Here is a 12,539-nt window from a genome sequence, read left to right on the forward strand (position 1 = left end):
CACTTACTGTGGTCCTTGTCATTTGTCACTTACATAGGCTACCCATGTCTAATTATTTTAAAATGTCTCCACAAGCCGGGCGTGGTGGCGCACGCCTTTAATCCCAGCACTCGGGAGGCAGAGGCAGGCGGATTTCTGAGTTCGAGGCCAGCCTGGTCTACAGAGTGAGTTCCAGGACAGCCAGGGCTACACAGAGAAACCCTGTCTCGAAAAAAACAAAAAAACAAAAAAACAAAAAATGTCTCCCCAAATTGACCCTTTGAACTCCCACCCATGTTGGCTGTGTGGAGGATGTATCTTCTCTGGGTACAGATAAGGCAGAGACAGTATCTTCCTTGTATTTCTGTTCTGCTGAGGAATGGGATTCATGCCCCATCTCTTCCAACCAGAGCTATTTGATCTGAATTTATAATTTCATTATATTGTAAATAATCTTAAGCTCTTAAGCTCACTGCTTTGCTGAGTGAATGTATTTAAGGCTTTGTTTTTCATTTTTTTAAAAATAAAAATTGCACATTCTTTAAGTGAAATGAATCCATTAAAAAAACAAAACAAAAAAACACAAAAAAAGAACCCAGTGTGTATAATTAAACAATCTTGGTGTCCTGTCCCTAAATTTCTCTGTCATTTCTGGCACCTGGCATTTCTTCCTTAGGGGGTTTTCAACTGTGGACTGTAATACTTTTAGCATAATGAGAATTCAGATTCCACAAATCACCCAAAGCCAAGCATCAGTTTCTTTGGCCAGTAAAGCATGCCCAGTTAGCTGATGGCTTTCAGAGGGGCTGACAAAAAGCCTCAGATAATGCGCGGAGGATGGTAGTGTTTAAGGCCATCACAGTGTGCTGTAATTATTGTGGCAGGCTCCTTCCTGTCTAGAATATCTCCCCGAACAGTCAGTAGTGTGTCTTGGGGTTGACAGGTGGCTAGATTCCCCTCTGTGTTGGTGAGGACATTGGATGTTGCCAGGAGAATTTAAAGCGACATACAGAGAGTCTTAGCACTTGAATTGCTCAGAGTCTCCCTTTAGCTCTGTGCAATATGCATTGCTTAGGCACATGCAAGAGAAAAGCCTCCTTTTCCCTTAACTCTGTTCTTCACCAAGGCACATGCTCCAATTTGCTGGTTGCCCCCAGGAGCCCTCCTAACTGCATCCCCCGACAGCCCTGTGCCCATGTTTTATGCAAAGATGTGAGCAGCTGGCCACCAAACCCTTGAGAGTCTGGGGCTTTTGTGTTCCAAAGCCTCTCCTCAGCCTCCTTCTCCCTCCCCTCCTGGCTTCCAGGCCCTGTGATCTTTCCCTCACTGCTCCCTAGTGCCAGCACTCACTGGATGTGCACGGTGTTTTTTTGCATGCCAGGCATCCTTGCTGAGGAATATGGAACTTTCCTAAACAGTAGTTGATAAACACAGGGACTGTTGTCGGAGGATGTCTGATGGATAACAGGTCCTGCTGACTGAGCCTTTGTTCAAGTCTTCTAAGGAGCTACTGTGTTGCTGGGCAGAAATCTAAGGAGGTTAGAACAGCACAATTGCTAGAAGCCGGGTCGGAGGCCAAAGCCTGTTTGGAGGCTTCAGACAGATAACGTATGTAGCATTCAAAATCTGGGAGAGCTTCATAGACCCTTGGAATTGGATTGCATGGATTGTGAACGTGGATCTGTCACTTCCTGTCAGTGTGACCTTGGGGAAGGTGACTTAGCTGTTTCATCTGCATCCTCACCGGGCTTGCAGTGAATACTCCATGAGTTTGTAGATATTGAGTGACTTAAAAATTGCCCAGTGTGTAACAGATGTATAGTAAACAGCATTTGGTGTTGTTGAGTGCTGTGATGGTCTTCCAGCACCTTAGCTGAAATATTTCAATGCTGTAGGATGGCACATAAAGCTGCAGGCGCAGAGAACGAATGCAAAGTTCCTCCAAGTTCTGCTTGGCTATGCCATTTGGCAAAGGTGGCTGTGCCTCTCATTCAGGATGAACAGTGGCATAGAATTATACACAAAGGGAGTGACTAAGAGCAGGCATGGCCATCTCGCTTCTGCCATGATCATAGGAAATGAAAGCCTTTTCAGGCAAGTGTGAATAATTCTGAGGGATTGGGGGGGGGCGAATTACAAGGATCCTGTTACATTAGGCCACATTAGCACACATTCAGTGGGAAATCAGCCCTCTGGAAGTGTCCAGGTCCAACAGTAGGAAAGCCTTACAGTAAAAAGAGGCCACTGGACAGAATAAGCATGGGCCTATCTGGGGCCACGGCTATTGCTCTCCAACACCTTGCACAGGGACACTTGCAAGTGACTTTTGTCTGAGTCCCTTTTTAGCTTCTGCCCATTCTGGGCATAGTACCCGTTGCTGTTCTCTCTAATTGGGTAGATCAACCTCCTGAAGCTAAGTATTGCACAATGCCAGTATGGGGCTGAGTCAAAGTTAGCATTCCTCTATGGAAAAAGACCAGACCCAGGGCTCATCCAAACCGAGTCTGCCTTGAAGAAAAGCCTGTGTGGCTCGGGTCAAAGATTGGTTGAGCTTCGAACTGTCTCTGACCCTGAGTGAAGGGATAGAGATGTGCAGTCGTCTCCTGTTTATCATTCTCAATGGGAACTGCATGGACAGCTTCCATTATGCCAGGCCAAATTTAGACGAATGAAAAGGTCGACTAAGTAATTATTGATTTTATATGTGTGCATAAATTAGAGTGTGGAGCCCTTTAGTCACTGTTAAAAATAAGCCTTCTATGGATTAGACTGGAGAGGACCAATGCAATAGACATAAAGTGGTAAATCTGTATGGTGGACAACCAGTTCCTTATGGCTATCATGATAGTTCAAGACTTACGCAAAACATTAGGATGGAGCATTTTGGATCCGTGTGAGAGGAAACACAGGCTATGCTTTCTCTTTAATCATAAAGATGATATTGCCCATAATCCTTTTAGCAACAAGCTTCCCTCAGGCAGCAGTGACTTATGCATGCTATTTTGAGGAGAAGTAGTCGATATATTAGTTTTCTTTTAATTACGCAGCTACAGCAGCGAGTCATGCGTGAATTTTATGGAGCTCTGAATTTGCCATCGGTTCTGGGAAGTGGAGAATTTATTCGTACAGGATTGGGGCAATTTGCTCTGGTTAGAAGAGAGGAATCACACCCTTCTGTCATGTGAAGAGCTGGTATTTAAGTGGTAAATTCCAAGAATCTAATCATCAAATCAGCCAAGGCTGTTAATTAAAATTGATGAGCAATAAGCCGTTCTGTAACACTACAAAGTGGTGTTGCTGGAGAATAACCAATTGCCTGAAGTTTACAACTGTTAATGTGCTTACAAGAGGAGGAGGTGATGGGGATTAGGAGAGAAAGTACTTTGTTATCCAGCGTGCTTAGCGTGCTTAGTGCGGGGTGAGGACAGCTCTGTGAGTCTGAGCACCAAGCCTAACTAAACTATAGGACTACTTTATTCTGTGTAGAGCAGAGCAGCTCGACATGGTTTGCACATGACGTATGTGTATTTAAGTCTAGATTACTGTAATTGTGTATTATCTCGGTTAGTAGTTCCTGTAACGCTAAGAAGCAAGCTGTCTCAGTCAGGTTGAACTTGGTATGCCTCAAACACAGCCTCAAGGGGGACAGATTGCTACATCCTGCTGTTCTAATGGGCCACAGCAGCTCCGAAATTGAAGAAATGAGGATTGGCAGTTCAAGAAAGAGGGTTTGCTAGGAAGACGGTGGTGGCCTGAGAGTGAAGAGTCGAATTCCCAGACCCTCCTGGGACTGCAGAGTGGTTAGTTCTGCTCCCAGGCTGCAGGTCTAGTCTTAGACTAGAGAGGACTGAGGTTTCTGCACTCTGTGAATCCTGTCACCTATTCAGCTGTGACAGTGCATTCTGATTTTCATAAGGAATTTCCTACTGTGTATAAGATTCATTCTGGACATAATGGTAGCTGGACTTTGCTCCATTCCCTGAGATTCTTAGTCTAATGCCCTTGTCCATTGAGAACTGCTTCCTTCCATTGCTGTTTGATTATCAAAGGTCAAAGTTAAGTGTTCTGCAGCCTTGAGTGCCACTTAACTCTCACTAGGCCAGCTGTCACCTGTTTCTAGATTTTCCATGTCATCTCTTGAATCAATATTGGGACACACTTGGCTCTTTTGGGCTGTCCATTTTCTCTTCAGACAAATTTGACACTTGTTTTACTCCTATTTGAAATGGCATGCCCAGTGTCTAAGGGAGTGCCTGGTTCAGGGCTTACATTCAAGAAGTATTTAGCAAAGGAATGAATTCACTCTCTCACTAGCCAGGACATTCTTCCAGTATCTACTAGAAATTTATCTTTGCAGTGTTTTTAAGTTTCACATCAGCCTAGTTTATTGAGTTGCTTCCCTGAGCTGGGAGGCAGCAGAGAGCTAGCATGCATCTCATCAGCAAGGTGCAGTCTCCATGCCCCGTTCTCTCAGAGCTGTATTTTCTCCATTGCCTCCTGGTTCTCCCCCAGAAATTTCATAAATCTTTCTATTTGATGAGATTAATATATACCAAAGTGGCAATAATTAACAATTTAGGATAGTTAATAAACTTCAAGAGTTAGCCCAAGATACCTTATAGGGTCAAGAAAAGAAGTTCAATTTTGGGTATTATAGAAATTATCTTTGGAAAGCTTGGTGGAAAACAGTCTTAGGAAAGTCAATATAATAATAATACATACATGCACACATGCAAATGTATACATATATACATACATATATGTGCAGTGCACACATATATGAGTCTACCATGTCAAAGGAAAAATGTATATATTTCTTCAAAACAAAAAGTATGGTCTGCTCCGAGGGGATGAAACCCTCCACAGAAGTTGGGCCCTCACTTACCTCCAGATGCAGAGAGCCTACTCATGAGGAATCGTTTGTATGACAATGTGAAGACACCCAGGACTTGACCCTTCCCACCTCAAGAACTTCATGCCAGGCTGACCCTTCCCAAGTGTTTTTCCCACTGATCTTCATTGCTCACCTGCTGCTTCCTGTCTGCTGTTGGAACAGAGTTTTTCCCAGGGCTTCCATACAACTCAGGTGGAATGCTCTAAACATGGTGGCCTCAGCCCTGTTTAGATGTGAGAATTCCATTCTTTTGGCCAGAAATTGATTTAAGAAATAGTGGGGATGTCTGGGGAGATAAAGCAGTGAGCAAAGGGCTTGCCTTCATAAGTGAGGTGACTGGGGGGGGTGTCAATCTCCAGTAGCGATGCTTTAAAATAAAATAAAATAAAACTACTGAGCACAGCAGTTTATGCTTGCAAACCCAGGCTGAGCTACAGTGAGCTCCAGGCTTAGCAAGAGGCCCTGTTTCAGAAAATAAGGTGGTACATGACAGAAAAAGAAGCCTGACATTGACCTCCAGCCTACACACACAGACACACACACAGAGACACACACAGACACACACACATACACACACATGCACACACACACAGACACATACATGCACACACACACACACACACACATACACATTGGGTGCAAATTCTTGTGACTCAGAGAGAAAGTTAACTGGTAGGGGGAATAGCAGTCCTTAGAAGGGTTTTGCCTTTGCTATGAAAGGAAGACACCACCCACATCACTCTCCTCGCAGTTACTGTCAGGTTATAATGGCTGAAGTGCCGTAAGCATTTTTTTTCTCAGACAAGAAACTGGAGGGAAGAGCCTGAGTTCGCTATGATGAGACTCTATAAGCCTCTTTGAGTCCCTTGAAAATGACGAAAGGAAGAAAGGCTGTTGTAAGAACCAAGCACGACCTCTGCGCAAGGTTTGCTCTAACTGCGCTGTAGCTGCACCGGCTTATGTCTTCTGGGAAGATGGTAGTTTTTTTTTTTTTGTTGGTTTTTTTTTGTTTGTTTTTTGTTTTTTTTTTTTACTTCCCTCTGTGGAAAAACATCTTAATTCATGTTGAAGTTATTGTACTATTATTATGATATGTGATTCCAAGAGTTTGTGTTTAATCAGGACTTAGATCAAAATAAAATTAAGTCACGTGAAGCACCAGATACAAAGTAGCCCCTTAGCCAGGCACATGTGAATGAGCGTGGGCCACACATGGCCACAGCTGCCTGGCTGGCTGTTCTCTGCTACAAAGACGGGACTATGATAGCAGTTGCCTTCCTCACCCAACTCAAAGAAAAGTCCCAGGGGAAGAAAGATACTTCTTTCTGGCCATTTAAAATCAGGGTGATAACTCAGTTGGACCCAATTCCATCCCCCAGAACACTCATCAAAAGGCCAGGCATGAGAGCGCGCTGTGGTGGTTCCTGGGCTGGGAATTATGTCTACTTGGCTAGTTGTAGCCATCGAGAAATCCTGTGTCAAAAAACAAGGTTGATGAGCATGGGAAATAACACCAGAATTTGCCCTCTGATCGCCATAAACATGGGCAGCAACCCACAGTAACATATTAATGCACACACACACACAACATGCACGCACATGTATGCAATCTGATAAATAAATGTGGCAGTCTCTGCTAAGGTTAGGCTTCTAAGAGTGTGGGATATGAGCAAGATACTGAATTTGAAAGTATCTTGAAGAATAGAATGTTCTGGACACTTGAGGCCATCACTGAAGAGAGTGTCTGGGAGAGAGAAAATTCTAGTGTAGGCCGTGGCCAGCGTCGGTGTTTAAGGAAGGGCACTAGGATCATGTACTTGATGACTTGGCCAAGGACTAACGGGGGCTAATGGAGTACCCTCCCCCACCCCCAGGATAAACTGATATTTCACATGAACTAACAATGTCCCCAGAAAGATGGCTGGCTGAGCTCTGACATCAAGAGTGGCTGCTGGTACATCTTCATACACAGCTCACAATCCCAATGCACCATGTCACATTGGATATGGTGTAATGCAATGTGACTAATGTAATCAGATGTGGAGTGCACCATAGCAAGTTAGAACATTTGAAAAGAGAAATAGACTTCTGACTAAATCATGGTCCAATTCTTTCTCTCAACTGGAGGGTTTGGTTTTTAGACTAGACAGTTTTCTGTACTGAACTTTTTGGCAAAGAACATATGTTGGGGAGGGGTAGTCTTTCCCAAAAGTGATGACCCTGGGATACATAAACTGGAGCCTCACAAGCCAGATTCTATCTGCCTTCCAAATCAGCACACCCCACCTTTTCCCACAAAACAATTCAGTTTTTAAAAATCATATGTCATTGGCACACATGAATTTTGCTGTATTTGTCTAATGATCTGTCAACTTCCTGTAGAAGCTTCCTGAAAACAGAGGCTGGGTGATCTTAGTCCCTGTCTCATTAACAAGTAGCACTTACTGGAAAAGACACTCTGTGGCTTGCTTTGTGGAGACAACCAGTCTCTCCTGCCCCAGGTGGGCAATAGTGCCGAGTATTCTCTCTCCTTGTCTCCTTCCTCCCCCCTGTCTCCTTTCTTCCTGCATATTTAACTTTCTAATATGCACTCAAGGGTTTAAGAGCCAGAGAGATGCTCTGAGGCAAGTGGATCAGTCATTCCATCAAATTCATTGGTACAGTCAATTCTAACAAGCACAGCATCCTTGGTACAGTTCTACCAATCACAGCATTGTTGATTTAGTCAATCCTAACAAACACCCTATTGGTGGTACAGTCAATTCTAACAAATACAGCATCACCAATCCAGTCAATTCTAACAACTAGCACATTGTTGGCACTGTCAATTCTAGCAAACACAACATTGTAATCAGTTGACCACAGAGCCTGATACACAAGCAGATATAGAGATTCTCTGTGTGGAGAGACAGTGATCTGACAGGCTCTGCTATTGCTCTTACTACCCCAGTTTATGAAGCACTGCCCTACATCATAGAACCAGAGAGACTCGAATATTTCTTATGGTTCAAGTATAGGAAGGAGAACAGAGTCCTAAGCTCACCAGGCTCAGTGACAATGGAATTTGGCTCTCTGGTTCTTCTTGTGAACCCCATTCTTATATTTGTCTCCTTCCATTAAAGGGTATAAGCACCCTGACAGAAACTCAAGGAGCACAGGTTGAACAGATGCCTATGACTCCGACAGACAAGGGAAGTTGACCAGTTAGTCACTTCGAAGCATCTCTTTCCCTTGCATCTCATTTTCTCTCTCCCCTCTACCTCCCTCTCTCTGCAGGCCTTTCATGTCTTATCCCTTCTTTGACCTCACCTTGGGCCCTCCCTTCCGTTACTTCCAGCTTCTTCCATGCACTATTTTCCTGGGCCCTGCCCTCAGCTCAGCAATAGCTGGCTAGTTGGAGAAGCTAATCGGTGTTACATTTAACTTGTCACTATACCAGAGCCACTGCCAGTAACTTAATGACATGTCTCATCACAGGTCTTCTCTTCAGTTATAACCTAAGGGAGGGGGGGCACAAGTGCCATTTTCTATTTCCCCCTCGAATCCCATGGCAGCCACAGAGTGAGGAACACAGAACCCTAAAGAAAGGGTAAAGGGGAGGGGCCAGAAGAGTAAAGGGGAGGGGCCAGACCACAGTTGAGAAGAAGAAAATGGAACAAAGCTAGTTTTCACTCAAGGGCTCAAGAAAAACAAGTTGGCAAAAGAAACTGACAAAACTTTCTGAAAGAGAAGGGTAAGAATAAGCAGGAACGGTGAATAAACAAAAACACACCGGCAATCAAGGCTACTTTAAAGAAGACAGCAACCTCCAGCAAAACGATACTGTAACAAAGCAATGCTCAGGAGCCAGGAGAACTCTACAATCAAAAGTTTCTGGTAGCTGTCCCAGCGTTTTCTGGGAAGACGTTTGCCTCCCAAAGTCAAAAGCAAAAACTGCTTACAAAATGTATGTGTCATGGAGGCTCCTGGGCCCTGCAGAAATGCATTAGCTGGGCTTCTTAAATGTTTGTTGCAAACTGAAATACAGGAAAGGAAGAGTGTGGCTCAGCAGAGCCCCAGGAGAACCTTCAGAGTCGATAGTGACTCTTCCTTTGCAATAGCGGGGCTGTGGGTTGTCAGTGAGCCCCAGAGACAAGGCCAGTCTTGAATTTTACTTCATAATGTAAGTCAACTCTGTCTTTAAGTAGCCACGTGTTATTTAAGTAGCTTTCATATTTTAAGTGTGAGCCATTGATCAAGAATTCTTGTTTGCATGGAAGGATTCAACTTCTACATGGGTTGGGTGGGTTTTTTTTAAAGGCACACTCTGTCACAACTCCCTGTCTGTAGAAAGGCAAGCCATACCACCACTCCTTTTTCTACCAAAGCCTTTTCTTAGATTTCAGTCCTCATTTCAGATCCTCACCTGAAGTGAACAATCACCAAAGGACTACAAAGTAGTTTTCTTTGACAGGGCTTGCTTGGTGGTCTCCATCTCATCATATAATATGACATATGTTTGGTAGGTCACTTCAGCTAACAGTACCATTTGATATTAATAGGTTCTTTGAAGTATCTACAAAGGGAGGTGGTGACAAGTACCCCACTAACCACTGTACATAAGGTGTTTGATCTTTTTCAAGGATCACTGCTCCTGCCACTTACTTAGTACTTAGCAAGTATGATTTTAAATTATTTATTTTATTTAATATTCAGCTATGAAGTGATATACCAATACACTAGTCATAAAAGTATTTAAAATTCCACATCTACTATTTTGCTAATCCTGGTTATTAACTTTATGCACTTGGGAAAAGAGAGCCTCAGTTGAGCAATTCCATCCATTGAATTAGCCTGTAGGCTTGTCTGTGGGAGATTTTCTTAATTGCCAATTGGTTTAGGAGATTCCAGCCCACTGTGGGTAGTAAAATCCTTAGGCAGTACAGAAAACAAACTAGGATAGTACAGATGTTCTCTAACAATATATATAGAAATTTGTGATTTTCATATAAACTTTTGTGATTGAATACTTTGGTGTTTGCTTTCATCAACTGTAGTGAGAGTCCTAGTTCTCCAGGCTCACTGACCACAGTTTTTGTAAGTGCCTAATAATTACAGTGTGCAATGTACTGTATAACCACTTGAAAATGGTGTGCATTCTGAGCCGATTGAGTATTGTGACTAGATAGGCTTAAGTGTTGAAGTCATACTGTAGTTAAATCACAACACTGATCCTCTGTGTGAAGCCAGATAGATATAGATATAGATGATATATAGATATAGATATATAATGTAGAAATTGTTTGTCACAGCTCTATGTGTCGTTGGTCGTACAGCTACATGTTTGTATCTTAGACATTTTCCTGTAACTCAGTCGCACTGGTATTTTAGTCTTAGCAGTAATCATTAAAGAAAAATGAACCATTGATGCTGACTTGAAAATGTATTGTCTACTTGTGCTTGTCTGACCATTTATTTATTCAATACAACACTTCACTACTTACATGTTAAGTTCTGATTTGTGAAGAGCTTGGAAAGTGTCATGGTTTGAGTAGGTTTGATACCCGTAACATGTGTTTAAATGTGTGGCCCTTGTTGATATTAGGAGGTATGGCCTTGTTGGAGTAGGTGTGGCCTTGTTGGAGGAAATGTGTCACTGTGGGGGTGGGCTTTGAGACCCTCCTCCCAGCTGAGTGGAGTCTTCCGGTTGTCTTCAGTATCTCTAGCACCATGCCTGCCTGGATGCTGCCCTGCTTCCCACCATGACGATAATGGACTGAACCTCAGAACCTGTAAGCCAGCCCCAATTGAGGGTTTTCCTTTATAAAAGTTGCCTTGGTCATGGTGTTTGTTCATAGCAATGGAAACCCTAACTAAGACAATATCACTCCCACTGTTTCTATAGGAAACATGGACAAAGAAGAATGTGACATTCCTATTTCTCATTAAGAAGCCACTCTGAAGGTATATCCACATTCAGAAACTTCTGTCTCAGTTCTGCTCACCTGAAGTTCAGCTTGCTGAGAAAGTAAGTATGCTATGGTGATATGTCTGAAGAGCTGTAAAGAGCTGTAGGAGCTGAGTGTGTACCAGACCCACAGTGCAACACCCAGGGGCATTGCAGGCTTGAGGGAGGCTAACAGTTCTCCCCAGGACCTTTTCAGTGCTTAGGCTTTTTGACTGGGAAGGATTCCCCTGTGGTTTTGGAAGAGGAGAGGAGTCATCACTGTGGAAATCCCCAGGAGACTTTCCAGGACTTTCCCACGTCTTTAAGGGAAGGGATTTTATAGATGCCTTATCTTAGATGAGGGAAGACATTCCCCTCATCCCAGCACTTTCAAGTTGTACCCATCTGACACAAGGTGGTCTCATAAACAGTATCTAGACAGGTTCCAGGGAAACGGACTCCCTGACTGCCTGGTTGAGCTTAAGTTAGAAGGCAATGGAACACTCCCTTCTATACTTTGCGCCACAGAGCTGTGCTCTAACATAGGAAGAGCAGGCATGGGGAGATCTGTGGAATGTAGCCTCCCTGGGATGAGTTCTTAGGATTCCACAGAGATGTGCTCTAACATAGGAAGAGCAGGCATGGAGCGATCTGTGGAATGTAGCCTCCCTGGGATGAGTTCTTAGGAGTCCACAGAGCTGTGCTCTAACATAGGAAGAGCAGGCATGGAGCCATCTGTGGAATGTAGCCTCCCTGGGATGAGTTCTTAGGAGTCCACAGAGCTGTGCTCTAACATAGGAAGAGCAGGTGTGGGGATATCTGTGGAATGTAGCCTCCCTGGGATGAGTTCTTAAGGAGTCCGAGTTAAGACAGAAAACAATGGCACTCAAAGAATTTGAGTCTCTGGAGTCCCAGCTACTAAAAACATCAACTGTAGCCAGAGGCACAGCAGGGTTAAATCCTCATGTTAAAGGGCCAGTGTGCCAGGACCTGCTTTCAACAGCAGCAAAAACAACAATATAAACAAAAACTACAAAGCCCTTTAAAGATCATGGAAGATAGAATCTAAGGAAGCAAAACAGTCATTAGAACCTGATTCTGATACAGAATGAGCGCTAGAGTAGCCACAGGAAACTTTATGTAAGGACTCAAAGAAAAGAAAATTCTGTAGAAAGATAGACAATAAGATAAAATTCCAAGACTGAGTCAGAGGAAATGCTAGAAAGACAAATCATGGTAAAATAAATAAAGACTGTCTTTCATAGATCTGCCAGCAAACTTGATACGGAATTGGCGATCTTGAAGAGAATGAAGTGTAAACAGATAAGTACCTGCCTGGTTGAGTTTAGGTGTGCAACAGGTTATTAAAAAACAAAACAGAAAACCCTCTACTCCAAACCAGAAGAGGGCATCAGATACTCTGGAACTGAAGGGACAGGTGGTCATGGACTGCCACGTACATGCTGGGAGTCGAATCTGGGTCCTCTACAAGAACAGCATTTGCTCATAACCACAAAGCCTGCTCCGGTCTTATAAGTTAGTTACTTATAAGCTTAATAGAAGGAGGGGCTGGAGAGATGGTTCAGTGGTTAAGAGCACTGACTGCTCTTCCAGAGGTCCTGAGTTCAATTTCCAGCAACCACATGGTGGCTCACAACCATCTGCAATGGGATCCAATGCCCTCTTCTGGTGTGTCTGAAGAAAGCAACAGTGTTCAATCAATCAATCAATCAATAAATC

This window comes from Mus caroli, unplaced genomic scaffold, assembly GCF_978045245.1.
Source record: "Mus caroli unplaced genomic scaffold, Mus_caroli_1 scaffold_19, whole genome shotgun sequence".
Taxonomy (NCBI): Eukaryota; Metazoa; Chordata; class Mammalia; order Rodentia; family Muridae; genus Mus; species Mus caroli.